This window comes from Candoia aspera, chromosome 1 (genome assembly GCF_035149785.1).
Source record: "Candoia aspera isolate rCanAsp1 chromosome 1, rCanAsp1.hap2, whole genome shotgun sequence".
Classification (NCBI taxonomy): Eukaryota; Metazoa; Chordata; class Lepidosauria; order Squamata; family Boidae; genus Candoia; species Candoia aspera.
Window position 1 is genome coordinate 262632160 of NC_086153.1, and position 15823 is coordinate 262647982.

Here is a 15823-nt window from a genome sequence, read left to right on the forward strand (position 1 = left end):
ATCCAATTTTCATCTAGCATCTCAACAGAAATCCCAGTCTCACTCTTGGAAGAAACATTTCTATCACTGTTGAATTATTCAGTTTCATCCACGACATCCCCAACCTGATGGCACATTTTAGACCTCATATTTTCCACGATGTCCTGAATATCTTGCATAAAAGCTTGGTAGAAGTCAGAAGAAATCTGTTTAAAATCTTCCATGTCTCACGCAGTAGATTATAACGCCCCCTGGGAGCTTAATCAACGAAGTTGAAGATATGGAAAAGTTCCAGATTTACACAAGCAGGTGTGAGATAGGCAGACAGTTCTCATGGGAAGATAGAAACAGAAAGCTGAAGGTTCAAATCAGCTGATTCAACGTGTAGGAAAATACTAATATCTTCAAATTTAGTACAAAAATAACAGGAAGACAAGTGTTTACTCTCAATCCTCCTCTATATTTGGAAGGAAACTGAAATCCAAAACTTAAATAATTTTTTAAAAAGTAATCCCAAAAATAACAATAAGCACCAAGAGAGCCAGCTTCTCCTTGCTGTAGAAAGCCTCTCTTAGGGTACGTATACTTTAAAAAAAACAGCACAGCTTGGAAAATGCTTACAGCCTCACCTCTCAGCTATAGCTGTTACCAATCGAATGTGAAACTCTGTTTGCGATCTGGCTGCGAGCAGCCATCGGGAGGACAGATGGGATAATTCCAGGTGTTCTTTATCTGGAGAACGGGCTTCAGGAAATCCTGCCTGAGTCCGAAAAAAATTGCCACATTGTCAGCTCCGCTTGCTAAGCCCACAGGCACACTGTTCAGTCCACCATGTCCCCACTGGAAGCCAGCCCCACATAATTTTCCAATGATGTGCAATCACCAGTTCACTCTATGTTTCTCTTCTGATGAAGTAGAAAATTATTCCAGAAAATTATTTTAGTTTTGGAATTAGATTAAGACTTTCAGACCAAGAGTGTCAGGCTCTGCCTGCTACCCAGTAAAAACACAGACGCTAGTGTAGGCTTAGGTTCTGGATTTATTTGAGTAACAGTATGCGTGCCCTTTAAGAAAGCTGAGAGTGAGTGGAGCGCGCCGGAACGGGATTTAAATAGCCCGCGCCGGTCAGCGCTCCACCCCTCCTTACTCCTGGTGCGCCCCCGAGCCCCGCCGGTTCCGTCATCGGTAGATGAGGGGTCATGGAGCCCCTCCTGTGCTCCGGGCGTTTCCTCGATTGCTTCCCTGGCCGGTGATGGTTCATTGCCGGGCGATCAGGTTCATAATCTCTTTGACAGCTCGGGCGCGCCTCTTGGTCTGGTCTTGTCAATTGCTTTCTTTGCAACATTGTATCTTTCTCTTCTGTGCCATTGGCTAGAGTTGATACTTTGTTGCCAGCACCTGTTGTTCTCTTTTGTTACCTAGTTGCCTTTTCCCTTAATCTGCCAGGGACCCATTTCCCTGCATTGTCATGCGAGCCGTTGCGATGTCACAAGCATCGCAATGGTGATCATGACATGCTGCCCCCCTTTGAGAAGGTTAAGCCACGGGTTTGGAGGGATAGGCAGTATGGAAGGTGCGGATCAGGTCTGGAGCCTGGATGTCACGGGCAGCGACCCACTCAGGGTGTCGAAAGTGTTTCCACTTTACTAGGTATTGGAGGGAGCCCCGCAGCTTGTGGGAGTCAAGTACCTCCTTCACTTCGAAGTGTTGCTGCCCATCTATCATCATTGGTGGGGGGGGGCGTGCGTGGGTGCCACCGGGAGGGGTCACTTGCTGGCTTGAGTAAGCTGCAGTGGAACACCGGGTGCAGTCTCTTTAAATTATGGGGCAGGTCCAAGCGCACCGTGACTGGGTTCACAATCTGTGTCACCTGGAATGGCCCAATAAACTTGGGGGCCAGTTTTTTGGATGGTTGTGGTGATTTTATGAATCTGGTGGATAGGTAGACCATGTCCCCCACCCGAAACGTTGGTTGTTGGTGCCGGTGTTTGTCCGCTTGTATTTTGTAGGTGGTTTGTGCCTCTTTAAGCGCGTCTTTGATGATCGGCCAGGAATCTGCAAGTTTCGTACCCCACTCACAGGAGGCTACTGCTGGGGACGGGGGTTGGGGTAACTCAGGGATGGGGACGAACTCCCGACCCGACACCACCCCAAAGGGGGTTTGTGTCCTGTTCACCGTTCCGGTGTTGCTACATCGTAACGGTTCGCTTGCCATGGTGCTGATACGTGTACTGGCTGGGAGGCTGCTGCTGGGAACCTTGTACAGGAGACGTGCTGAATTGTGCCAGGGAGGAATGTATTTCGGCTATCTCTTAAATATCAAGGTCTTTTAGCCCGTTGATCAGCAGAGCTCGTTAGGAGCACCTGGGAATGTGGGGAGGGCTGCCTGTGAGGGAGGGGGTGGGGTGAGGTTTGCAAAGACGCTATTTAGTTTGAGTTTAGGCGCGCTTTTCTCATTCTCAGCTTTTTACCTGTTTGCACTCTTTTCTAAATAAACCAAGAACCTGAATCAAGATTCTGAGTCTGGGAGTTTTATTTGAATTAAGGCAATCATCACATAAAGCTGAGAATCATTGTATTAACCAACCTCGCTACTCTTTACCGGAAAATTTTCTTGCGAAAGGGGATTTAGCGATGGCTAAAGGCGGAAAGGATCCTGTGGAGTTTGAGGAGGAGACGGAACAGCTGCCAGAATCAACTTTCCCGAGCTGGGACCCAAGCCCTGTCCCTGCCCAAGCTACACCTCCGTTGGGCGATTCTTCTTCGACCGCAGGATCTAAGAAGCGGCTTCCCCCTCCCCCGGACTACGACGTGACGGGTCAGGAACAATTCCTGTGGGATGCCTTGGTAGATCCCCGGGCCGGCATATCCCATACCACATGGAAGCTCTGCTGGCCGGACACCCCGTCGGAGGTGCACCCCGGGGTGTTGAGAAGCCCGCAGCCAGAGGGGGCGGCGCTGGAGGATTCTGCTATACCGAACAGAATCAGGGTCCTGGAATCCAAGATTGAATCCATGGAACACGTTCTCCGTTCCATGTCTGATGCCTTTGGGGACCTCGTGAAAATCGTCCATGGTCCCGTGGCAATTAGGCAGCCTAGCCTCCCGCCTTCCCCGTCACAGGGGGCTGACGGTCGAACTCCACCACGGGACTTTCCATCGGGTCCCCGGGGTTCCACTCCTATAGGGGTCGCGCCTAGTCGGCCGTCTCTTGGAGTTCCTCCGGCTGGGGGTCCTCCCCGGGACTTCCTGGTGAAGTTTGATGGCGACCCTACTAACCTGTCCTTCTTCCTCACCAATGCCGCCAGTTTCATGAGACGCCATGGGCACCTCTCCCCTTCGGAAGAAGAGAAGATAGCTGCTGTGGCGACGAAGCTGAAGGGCAGGGCTGCTGACTGGTATGTGCAGCTCTCGGAGATTGGGGCACCAGCACTAGCCACTTTCAACACCTTTTTAACTGCGCTTAAGCGCTATTTTGAGGATCCCTTAGACAAGAAAAGGGCTAAGGACGCTTTAAAACAACTGGTGCAAGGACAGCAGACTGTCGCTGATTATGCCCTTGAGTTTAAAGTTTTGGCAGGTAAAGTTCCTGAATGGTCAGAGGCCACGCTGATTGATCGCTTTAAGGATGGCCTCAATCGCGAAGTCTTGCGCTGGGCGCTTGGACGTGATGATCCAAACTCTTTGCATGACTGGATTTGCCTCGCTGGTAAAGCAGAACATGCTCAGCTCACTTTCATGACGGCAACCAAAGAAGACAAGCCGGTCTCCACTACCCGTGCTCCGGCGCTGCCGCCGACCGCGCGATGGGATGCAGAACGGCACCACCGTTTTGCCCAGGAGCAATGCATCACCTGTGGAAAGCCTGGTCACCGCGCCATTGACTGCCCCAAAGCCAAGGCCCCAGAACGCCCCAGCAAAGCACCGCAAAAGCCTCCAAGAAAAACTACCAACCCCCCGAGGCGGCTGATGGGAGCATTGGCGACCGCTGAGGAGGAGGACATCTACACTCCGGGTGATGTGTTGGGAGAGTTTGAACAGCCGGCAGGAAACGACTTCCACCTGTCTTAACCGGCGCCGCTGGGCAGGTGGTAGAATCCGGGCGCGACTCTAACATGGTGAGTGCTGATTGCCCTATCCTAGCTGTCAAAATCGATTTGGGATTTCAATCCAGATCCATCGAAGTCTGGGCTTTACTGGACTCCGGCTGTTCCAGATGTTTAATCCATCCTGACTTGGTCAAGGAGTTGGATTTCCCCTCCCCAAGCCGCTAATCTTTCAGCAGCTTGATGGCTCCACTGCAGGGGGGGGGGGCAACCCAATTTACTGGAGAAGTGGCTTTGCATATGGGATCCCACTTCGAACTCATTCAGTTCATCGTTAACCCGGTAGGGAACCCTTTGGTTGTCTTGGGTATTCCCTGGTTCGCCTCTTCATAATCCCTACATCAACTGGCGGTCCCGGTCCATTACTTTTGAGGATGGCTTCTATCAAGCGCCTCTTCTGAGTCGTGCCATGCCTCCGACCGCCGGGAGGGCTGAAGTTCCCGCTCTGGCTTCCCCACCCCCTTTGGAGGGACTTACTGCCGTCTACTCCAAGTTTGCTGATGTTTTTGGGGAGGAGGAGGCCGACCAGTTACCCCCCCATCGCAAGACGGACTGTTCCATTGAACTTCTGCCAGACGTCCCTTTGCCCAAGCCTAAGATCTACCCCATGACTAAGAAGGAACTTTCCACTTTGAGGGAGTTCATTGACAAGAACCTGGCTCGTGGCTTCATTGAACCGGCTAATTCACCGGTCGGGGCTCCCGTCTTATTTCGGGAGAAGGAGGATGGCAGCCTGAGACTTTGCACGGACTACCGTGGTTTGAATTCCGCCTCACTTTCCAACAAATACCCTCTGCCCCTCGTCAAGGACATGCTCGCACATCTGTCCACGGGCAGAGTGTTTTCCAAATTGGATCTCCGCGAAGCCTACTATCGCATTCGCGTTAGGGAGGGGGATGAATGGAAAACAGCTTTTAATTGCCCATTGGGGTCTTTTCAATATAAGGTTCTGCCATTTGGTCTGGCAGGTGCTCCGGGGGTTTTCATGCAGCTGATTAATGAGGTTTTACATGAACACTTGTTCAAGGGGGTATTGGTGTATTTGGATGATGTTCTCATTTATACTAAATCGCTGGAGGAACATAAACAGCTTCTTAAACAGGTTCTCACGAAGCTTCGCCACGCCAAGCTTTATGCGAAGCTTTCTAAGTGTGAGTTCCAAAAATCATCCCTAGATTACCTCGGTTACAGGATCTCTGTTAAAGGCATTGAGATGGATCCTGTTAAAGTTCAAGCGGTACTTAATTGGGAGCGACCCAGAACCAGGCGGCAACTTCAAAGTTTCCTGGGGTTCACCAATTTTTACTGCTCCTTTGTCAGGGGGTTCGCTGAAATTGCCCTCCCCCTTACTGATTTGTTATGGACTAAAGGGTTGGGGGAGACCCGTAAAGTTAAAAACCCGGGGGCTGTGCTCAACTGGACCCCTGACTGTCAAGTTGCTTTTGATCGGCTCAAGGCTCTTTTTACTAAAGAGCCGGTGCTCGCTCACCCTGACCCAGACCTTCTGTTCGTGGTGCAGGTTGATGCTTCTGATTTTTCAATTGGAGCTATTTTGCTGCAAAAGGATCCCTCTGGGCTTTTGAAGCCTTGTGCCTATCTCTCGTGCAAGTTTTCAGAGATGGAGAGATGCTGGCATGTTTGGGAGAAGGAGGCTTTTGCTGTCAAAGCAGCCTTAGAGGCTTGGAGGCATTTATTAGAGGGGGCTTCTTCCCCTTTTGAGGTTTGGACTGATCATCGCAACCTCGCGCTCCGGACTCCCAGGCGCCTCAGCCCAAAGCAGATTCGGTGGGCTCAGTTTTTCAGTCATTTCAATTTCCACCTTAAATTCATCCCTGGAAAGAAGAATTTTTTGGCTGATGCCTTGTCCAGATTGCCACAGGACGAGGGCCCGGTCTCCGATGTTATTGGCACTGTTTTATCAGGATCGCAATTAGGGTTGGTGGCTCTTACGCGGAGTCGTGCGCGGGGCCACGCATCACCTCCCTCCCCTCCCGTTCAGAAGCAGCCTCCACTGTCCACAGCGCTCCGCTTTGATTTTGTGGCTGCGCTGAAGTCCGATCCCTGGCTTCTTGCTCATCCTGAAAAGGTGTCCGTTGAGCACGATCTCGCTTGGGTTAAGGGCCATCTATATGTACCTGACTCTCAACGTTCTGCTATACTGGCTCGTTCTCATGACAGTAAGCAGGCGGGCCACTTTGGCTTTTTGAAGTCCCTCCATTTGGTTCGTAGGCAGTTCTGGTGGCCCACCCTACGTAAGGATGTCAAAGCCTATGTGGCTTCTTGTCCTGTCTGTGCTATGTCTAAGCGGGCAGTGGGTAAGCCACAAGGCCTACTGCAGCCGGTGGCTGACCCTGCACACCCTTGGGATGTGATTTCTATGGATTTCATTGTTGACCTACCCCCAAGTCAGAAAAAAACTGTCATTTGGGTGGTCAAGGACTACTTTTCTAAGCAGGCTCATTTTGTACCCTGCGTTTCTATTCCTTCACCGCAACAGCTGGCTAAACTTTTTTTGGTACACGTGTACAGGCCACACGGATGCCCCTCTCGTTTGGTGACCAATAGGGGCACACAATTTACCTTGAAGTTTTGGCGGGCTTTTTTGAAGCTCATTGGCACTGAGCAGGCGCTATCTACTGCTTGGCATCCCCAGACAGATGGATCCACTGAGGTCCTTAATGCCACTTTGGAGCAATTTCTTCGCTCTTACATAAATTATCATCAGGATGATTGGGTTGACTTGCTACCTTTTGCTGAAGTGGCTTACAATAATGCCGTTAACCAAAGCACTGGGCAGACCCCCTTCTGCATTGTTTCAGGTCGGGATTTTGTTCCCATTCCAGAATTTCCTCAGCTGGCCGCGCCTGCTGTTGCCGCCTGTGATTGGGGCTCTAAGCTTGCTGCTTCATGGCCTGTCATTCAGACCGCTCTTCGGGATGCTCAAGCTGCCTATAAATGACATGCTGATCGCCACCGAAGCCAGCAGCCCGCTTTTCGGGTGGGGGATTTGGTCTATCTATCAATGAAGTTTATAAAGTCCCCTCAGCCCTCGAAGAAGCTGGCTCCTAAGTTTATTGGATCCTTTCCTATTACTGCTGTGATTAACCCTGTGACTGTTTGTTTGGATTTGCCTCATAATTTGAAGCGTTTGCACCCTGTTTTTCACTGCAGCTTGCTCAAGCCCACTCTGGATTCATCACGTTGGCATCCCCGCTCACCTCCCCCTCCACCGATCATGATTGATGGGCAGCAGCACTTCGAGGTTAAGGAAGTCCTCGACTCTCGGCGGCTGCGGGGGTCTCTTCAATACCTCGTTCAGTGGAAGCATTTTCCCCATCCTGAATGGGTTGCTGCGCGCGATGTGCTTGCCCCTGCTTTGCTTAGGGCTTTTCATTCTGCTTACCCTTCCAAGCCCTCTGCTTGAATTTCTTTTGGTGGGGCGGTATGTCCTGTTCACCGTTCCAGTGTTGCTACATCGTAATGGTTCGCTTGCCATGGTGCTGATACGTGTACTGGCTGGGAGGCTGCTGCTGGGAACCTTGTACAGGAGACGTGCTGAATTGTGCCAGGGAGGAATGTATTTCAGCTATCTCTTAAATATCAAGGTCTTTTAGCCCGTTGATCAGCAGAGCTCATTAGGAGCACCTGGGAATGTGGGGAGGGCTGCCTGTGAGGGAGGGGGTGGGGTGAGGTTTGCAAAGACGCTATTTAGTTTGAGTTTAGGCGTGCTTTTCTCATTCTCAGCTTTTTACCTGTTTGCACTCTTTTCTAAATAAACCAAGAACCTGAATCAAGATTCTGAGTCTGGGAGTTTTATTTGAATTAAGGCAATCATCACGGTTTGTCCCATGCTTTGATGTATCGCGTTATTGTATGCGACCTCTGCAAACGGGAGTAAGTCCACCCAATCGTCCTGGTGGTAATTGATATAGGAGCGGAGGAATTGTTCCAGTGTGGCATTAAGGATCTCCGTAGATCCGTCTGTCTGGGGATGCCAGGAGATTGACAGGGCTTGCTGGGTACCTATCAGTTTTAAAAAAGCCCACCAGAACCTCGAGGTAAATTGTGTGCCCCTATCAGTCACCAAGCGGGAGGGGCAGCCGTGTAGGCGGTACACGTGGACTCGGAACAGTTTCGCCAGCTGTTGTGCTGATGGGATCGAGGTGCAGGGAATGAAGTGGGCTTGTTTTGAGAAGTAGTCTTTTACTACCCATATGACCATTTTCTTTTGGCTAGGCGGTAAGTCCACAATGAAATCCATTGAGATTTCATCCCACGGGCGGGAGGGTTCAGCCACGGGTTGCAGCAGCCCCTGGGGTTTCCCAGCCGGCCGCTTGGCCATTGCACACACTGGGCAGGATGCCACATACCGCTTGACATCCTTCCTCAGCGAGGGCCACCAAAACTGCCTCCGAGTTAGATGTAGGGTTTTCAAGAACCCAAAGTGACCAGCCTGTTTGCTGTCGTGTGATCTATTGAGGATCGCCTGTCGTTGAGAGTCGGGTATATATAACCTTCCCTCCGCCCACGCGAGGTCCTGGTCCATGGTGACCTTGTTGGGGTTGGCGAGGAGCCAGGGGTCTGATTTTAATGCCGTTGCAAAATCGGACCATAACCCACCTGGCATTTGCGGTTGCCTGCGTCTAGGGGCGGGTTGCGCCAGGGTTGCTCGTGAGGGGGGGCCAGGCTGTCCCCGAGCGTGCCCCCGGGTGACCGCTGCCAGACCCAGCTGGGAATCAGAGAGCACCATCCCCATGATGTCGGAGATAGGCTGCACATCCTGTGGCAGTCGGGAGAGTGCGTCTGCCAGGAAATTCTTTTTCCCTGGGATGAACTTCAGCTGGAAGTTGAACCGGCTGAAGAACTGAGCCCAGCGGATTTGTTTGGGGCTGAGGCATCGGGGCGTGCGGAGCGCCTCGAAGTTGCGGTGGTCTGTCCAGACCTCAAATGGGCAGGTTGCCCCTTCCAACAGGTGGCGCCAAGCTTCCAGTGCTGCTTTAACTGCAAAGGCTTCCTTTTCCCACACGTGCCAGCACCTCTCTGTCTCTGAAAATTTTCTGGAGAGATAGGTGCATGGCTTCAGGATTCCAGCGGAATCCTTTTGCAGCAGGATGGCCCCTATGGAGAAGTCGGAAGCGTCCACCTGCACTACAAAAGGCCGTTCGGGGTCCGGGTGGGATAGAATTGGCTCTGCTGTAAAGAGCGCTTTTAACCTGTCAAATGCGGTTTGACAGGTGGGAGTCCAATTAAGCATGGCCCCTGGGTTTTTTACCTTGCACGTCTCCCCGACGCCTTTGGTTTTCAGTAAATCAGTTAAGGGCAGGGCAATTTCCGCGAACTCCCTCATGAAGGACCTATAGAAGTTTGCGAACCCAAGGAAGCTTTGAAGCTGGCGCCTGGTGTGTGGGCGCTCCCAGCTCAAAACTGCCTGAACCTTTGCTGAGTCCATCTCTATGCCCTTGTCAGAGATTCTGTAGCCTAAGTAGTCCAAGCGTGACTTGTGGAACTTGCGCTTGGACAGCTTGGCGTAAAGTTTAGCTTTCTGGAGTTTAGTGAGGACTTGCCTCACTAACCTCTCATGTTCCCTCTGCGTCCTCGTGTAGATGAGGACATCATCCAGGTATACTAGTATGCCCTTGAACAGATGTTCATGCAGTACCTCATTGATGAGTTGCATGAAGACCCCTGGGGCCCCCGCCAGACCGAAAGGCAGTACCTTGTATTGGAAGGAGCCCAAGGGGCAGTTGAATGCCATTTTCCACTCATCCCCCTCCCTGATGCGGATTCTGTAATACGCCTCGCGGAGGTCGAGTTTGGAAAACACCCTTCCCTTTGACAAGTGTTCCAGCATGTCTCTGATGGTTGCCTTAATTCCAATAAAACTCTCAGACTCAAAATGACAATTCAGGTTCTGAGTTTATTTAGAAAAGGGTGCGAACAGGTAAAAAGCTGAGAATGAGAAAAGTGCGCCTAAACTCAAACTAAATAGCATCTTTACAAACAGCAACCCAGCCCCTCCCTCACATACAGTTCACCCCACATTCCCAGGTGCTCCTAACGAGCTCTGCTGCTCAACGGGCAAAAAGACCTTGACATTTCAGAGATAGTCTAAACACATTCCTCCTGGCACAGATCAGCACGTCTTCAGTACAAGGCTCGCAGCAGCACCCTCCCAGCCAGAACACGTATCAGCACCATGGCAAGCGAACTGTTATGATGCAGAAACACTGGAACAGTGAACATGACAATGTCCTTTACGAGGGGTAGGGGGTATTTGTTGGATAGGGAAGCGGAATTTAATCCGCGGTAATCGGTGCATCGTCTCAGGGTGCCGTCCTTCTTTTCACGAAATAGGACGGGTGCTCCAACCGGCGAGTTCGCTGGTTCTATGAAGCCCCTGGAGAGGTTTTTGTCCAAGAATTCCCGCAGCGCCGCTAATTCTCTCTGGGTCATGGGGTAGATCTTGGGCTTGGGTAATGGGACGTCTGGGAGCAGTTCAATTGTGCAGTCCGTCTTGCAGTGGGGGGGTAATTGGTCCGCCTCCTCTTTTCCGAAGACATCTGCAAAGTCCACGTATTGCTCCGGCAGTCCTTCTGGGGGGGGGGGTCGTGGGTTTGGTCAACGACCTCTGCCTTCCCCACCGTCAGAGCAGATGATTTGTCCGGCGTCGGTGCCTGGTAGACCCCATCTTTGAACGTGATGGAGCGTGTCCTCCAATCTATGTGTGGGTTGTGGTGTGCTAGCCAGGGGATCCCCAGCACTACTATGGGTTTCCCTACCTGGGTTACCACAAAGTCTATGGATTCCTTGTGGGTGCCCATTGTCAGGGTGACCTTTCTGGTCCCCTGGGTGGCTGGTCCCCCCCCCCCCCGCTGTAGAGCCGTTGAGTTGTTGGAACACCAGCAGTTTAGGGAGGGGGGAGCAGGGCAGTTTTAGTGCGGCGACAATGTCTGGGTGGATCAGATTTCTGGAGCATCCAGAGTCCACCAGAGCCTCGACCGCGATGGCTCTAGGGCCATACAAGAGTTCAATTGTCCCTGCCAGGATGGAGCAATCGTCACTCACCCTGGGGTTGTTGCGCCCCTTCTTTACCACCTGCCCAGCGGCGCTGCTTAGAGCAGGTGGGGGGTGTTTTCTGCCAGCTGTTCTTTGGCGTCGATCGTGTTCCCTGCGAGGTAGGCGTCCGCTTCCTCCTCTGGGGTTGCTAGCGCTCCTGTCAGACATCTGGGGGGGTTGGATGGCTTGTGCGGTGTCTTTGGTGTTGGTCTGGGCGGGCGATCCGTTGTCCTGTCTTTGAAACAGTCCACCGCTCAGTGGCCCGTCTTCCCACACCTGGTACATTGCCCGCGGGCAAGCCTCCGTTGTTGGTCTGCGTCCCAGGTCAGGCCCAACTGTGGGACTGGTCCTCTTGTGCTGGGAGGGGTTTTGTCATATGCGGTCGTGAGCAGGAACGTGCGCTGAGTGTGCTCCGCTTTTCCGTCTAGGCAAATCCACCCGTGAAGGGAGGCTGGGTCATCCCTGTAGAGAGCCCATTGTAGCACCTCCCGGTTGAGGCCACCCTTGAACATGTCGATCAAGGTGGCCTCAGACCATTCCAGGATTTTGCCTGCGAGGACCTTGAACTCGAGGGTGTAGTCAGCCACCGCTTTTCTTCCTTGGTGAAGTGCTTTAAGTGTGCTCTTGGCCCTTTCCTTCGCCAGGGGGTCCTCGAAGTAATGCTTCAGCTTGGCTAGGAAGTCGTGGAAATTGGCCAAGGCTGGGGCTCCGGACTCGGACATCTGCACGTACCAGTCCGCAGCCCTGCCTTTGAGCTTGGTGGCCACTGCCGAGATTTTGGCTGCTTCTGTGCCAAAGGAATGGCCATATTGGGCCATGTAGTCCCTCGCATTCGTAAGACAGAAGGACAGGTTCGTGGGGTCTCCGTCAAATTTTACGGGGAAGTCTTTGGTGAACCCCCCAATTTGCGGGACCCCTACCTGTGGGTGGTGAGGGATGGCCCCCACTGTCCTGGGGCCACGAAGCCCTGTGACAGAGTCTTGTGCTTGGCCCCTTCCACTCGGGGTTGTTGATGGGGTGGGTAGGGTACCCTGATCCCCTCTTGCCCCCTGTGCCACCTCAGTCTTTGAGCGCTCACCTACTATCGATGCCAGGGACTGGAGCATGTGTTCCAGGTCTCGTACCTTGGCTTCCAGGGCTGTGACCCTGTCTGGCGTGCCCTGGTCTGCCGATGTCAGGGACTGGAGCATGTGTTCCAGATCTCGTACCTTGGCTTCCAGGGCCGTGACCCTGTCTGGCGTGCCCTGGTCGTCCGAGGTCGGTGCTGCCAGATGCTGTCCGGTCTGTAGTCTTGCGCCTTCCTGCTCGGGCGTTTGGGGGTAGTGGAGCCTCCAGGTGGAGTAGGGTGTTCCCGTCCGGGGTCCTGCTCCACCGGCCCATGTGAGGAGTTGTTGGGCCCCGACTTCGTCTTCCGTCGGGGCTCTCCCATCTGGGCTGGAGCTCCAGGTCTGGAACTGGGGTGCGGTGTGGGCAGGGAGGGTGCCTGTGTCCCATCTCGGGTGTGCCGCCTCCAGCAGCTGTCGGGTCATCTCTGCCTCCTGCGGGCCGTCCTTCACGCCTCTGGTGCAAAGTGCTGACTCCATGGCCGTCCCCGGTTCCGTTATCACCAGTGGATCTCTCCCGCGGAAAATTTTCATCTGGTGGAGCTTGGCGAATTTGGTTTGGTGACTCTCAGCTTTATGTCAGGCTCTGCCTGCTACCCAGTAAAAACACAGACGCTAGCGTAGGCTTAGGTTCTGGATTTATTTGAGTAACAGTATGCATGCCCTTTAAGAAAGCTGAGAGTGAGTGGAGCGCGCCGGAACGGGATTTAAATAGCCCGCGCCGGTCAGCACTCCACCCCTCCTTACTCCGGGTGTGCCCCCGAGCCCCGCCGGTTCCGTCGTCGGTAGGTGAGGGGTCGTGGAGCCCTTCCTGTGCTCCGGGCGTTTCCTCGATTGCTTCCCTGGCCGGTGATGGTTCATTGCCGGGCGATCAGGTTCGTAATCTCTTTGACAGCTCGGGCGCGCCTCTTGGTCTGGTCTTGTCGATTGCTTTCTTTGCAACATTGTATCTTTCTCTTCCGTGCCGCCGGCTAGAGTTGATACTTTGTTGCCAGCACCTGTTGCTCTCTTTTGTTACCTAGTTGCCTTTTCCCTTAATCCGCCAGGGACCCATTTCCCTGCATTGTCATGCAAGCCATTGCGATGTCACAAGCATCGCAACGGTGATCATGACAAAGAGTTCATTTGAAATCACAGCTTTAAAAGCCCTTCTTTCTTACTGCCTTCTCGTGTATACCAGTGACCAGAGAAATTCAGTCATCTCAGTCCTAAAATGCTATAAATACTTAAGACGTTGCAGATTAATCTAGTGATGTATTTATAACATAGACTGTATAGCAAAAACACATGTTGGATTCATATATTAAGTCATTTTATATATATATATATATATATATATATATATATATATATATATATATATATTATATAATATATAATATATAAAATTGAAGTTTTTAATAAACATAATAAAAACTAACACAAACTAAACTAGAAGAAAAAAGTTCAGAAGGTACAGAAAAAAAGAAAAAGAAAAAGAAAAAAGAAGAGAAAAAAAAAGGCAACAAAGACAATAATAAAGAAGTGGCTTCCAACCTTCATCACACATAAGCTTCCAACCTTCATCACGCATAAGCATAAGCTAATATGACAACTTTTCACCCTCTTTTAAAGTTACAATCAAAATTTTTTTTCTCCCTGTAGCCTAACTTTTGTCATGGTCAGATCATGCCCTGGTGACCTTGGGATTCTCATATGCCACCACCCTCCGCAGGGAGGCAGGACCTATTCGATCAGTCTGCCCCTGGCGACTGATGGACCCAATGCAGTTTCAGAGGGAGCTGGGGGTTATACCCGAGGATCTGCTGCACAGTCTAGTGGAGGCCCTGGCTGCTGCCTGGAATAGGGAGACGGCTGGGGCCTTGAATAGGATTGCGCCTGTGCAGCCTCTCTTATCCTAACAAACCCGACACTCCCCATGGTTCACGGAGGAGCTGAGGGTTCTGAAGAAGATTAAGAGATGCCTAGAGCGCTGCAGGAGAAAGACAAAGACCGAACCTGACCAGACACAAGCTAGAGCCACGATTAAGGCCTACCTTGTGGCGGTAAGAGCGGCGAAACATCAGTATTTCTCTGCTCTTATTGCATCCACAGAATGCTGCCCAGCGGCCCTGTTTAGGATCACCCAATCCCTGCTGGGGAACGGGGACCTGGGAAATCATCTACAGGGCCGTGCTGAGGAGTTTTCGGAGCATCTGCAGGATAAAATCCCTCGGATTCGCTCTAAGTTGGACTCCAAGCGTGGGACAGGGTCTGGGGAGATGCCTGGGGAGCATACTTACCCAGTTATCTGGGAACAATTTGACCCTGTTGGACCTGAGGAAGTGGACAAGATCCTCCGGACTGTAAATGCCACCACCTGTCAATAAGACCCATGTCCCTCCTGGCTGGTGAAGGCAGCATGGGAGGCGACGTGTGGTTGGGCCCAGTTGATGGTAAATACATCCTTGTGGGAGGGGGTGTCTCCTGTGGCCTTTAAGGAGGCGTTTGTATGCCCCCTCCTCAAGAAACCATCGCTGGTGTAATGAATGCCTTTCCCAATAAAGTACTCAGACTCAAAAACAAAGTTTAAGTTCTGATTTTATTAAGGATAGAGTGCAAACACAAAGAAAGCTGAGAATGAGAAAAGCGCACCTAAAATCAAACTAAATAGCCCCGTTACAAACAGAGTCCCACCCACCCCTTCAACCGTCTCAAATTCACATTCCCAGGTACTCCTAACGAGCTCTGCTGATCAACGGGCAAAAAGACCTTGACACAAAAAGATAACCCAAACACATTCCTGCTTAGCGAACAGAGATAGAGCGCTCGGTGCAAGGTTGGTCGCACTTATGGATGATCTCTGGAGGGAGCAGGATGGAGGCAGTGCATCCATCCTTGCTCTCCTTGACCTCTCAGTGGCTTTTGATACCATCAACCGTGGTATCCTTTTGGGTCGGCTCAGGAGTTGGGGGTGGGCTGCGTGGTTTACGCTGGTTCGCCTCCTTCCTCCAGGGCTGGTCCCAGTTGGTGTTAATAGGGGAGGAGAGATCAGCCTCACGGCCCCTCCTTTGTGGGGTGCTGCAGGGATCAGTACTCTCTCCTCTCCTTTTTAACATCTAGATGAAAACGCTGGGTGAGATCATCCGTCTCCACAGGATGAGGTATCATCAGTATGCTGATGTACTCAGTTATACAACTCCATCCCGGGGGAAGTAAGTGATGCTGTGACTGCCCTCTCCAGGTGCCTGGGGGTTGTGGGGGCCTGGATGGGGAACAACAGGCTTCAGCTGAACCCTGGTAAGAAGGAGTGGCTGTGGGTTAACGGCCCCTCTGCTCCTAGGAATTTGCCATCTTTAGTCTTGGATGGGGTTGCACTGCCCCAGACCTGGTGCATAACTTGGGGGTCCTCTTGAATTCATGACTCCTGCTCGAAGAGCAGGTGGCAGTCATGGCCAGAAGGGCCTTTGCGCAACTTCGTGTTGTGCGCCGGTTACGCCCCTTCCTGGAGCGAGAGGCCCTTTGAACGGTCACTCATGACCTGGTCATCTCCCATATAGACTACTGTAATGCACTGTACGTGGGGCTACCCTTGAAGAG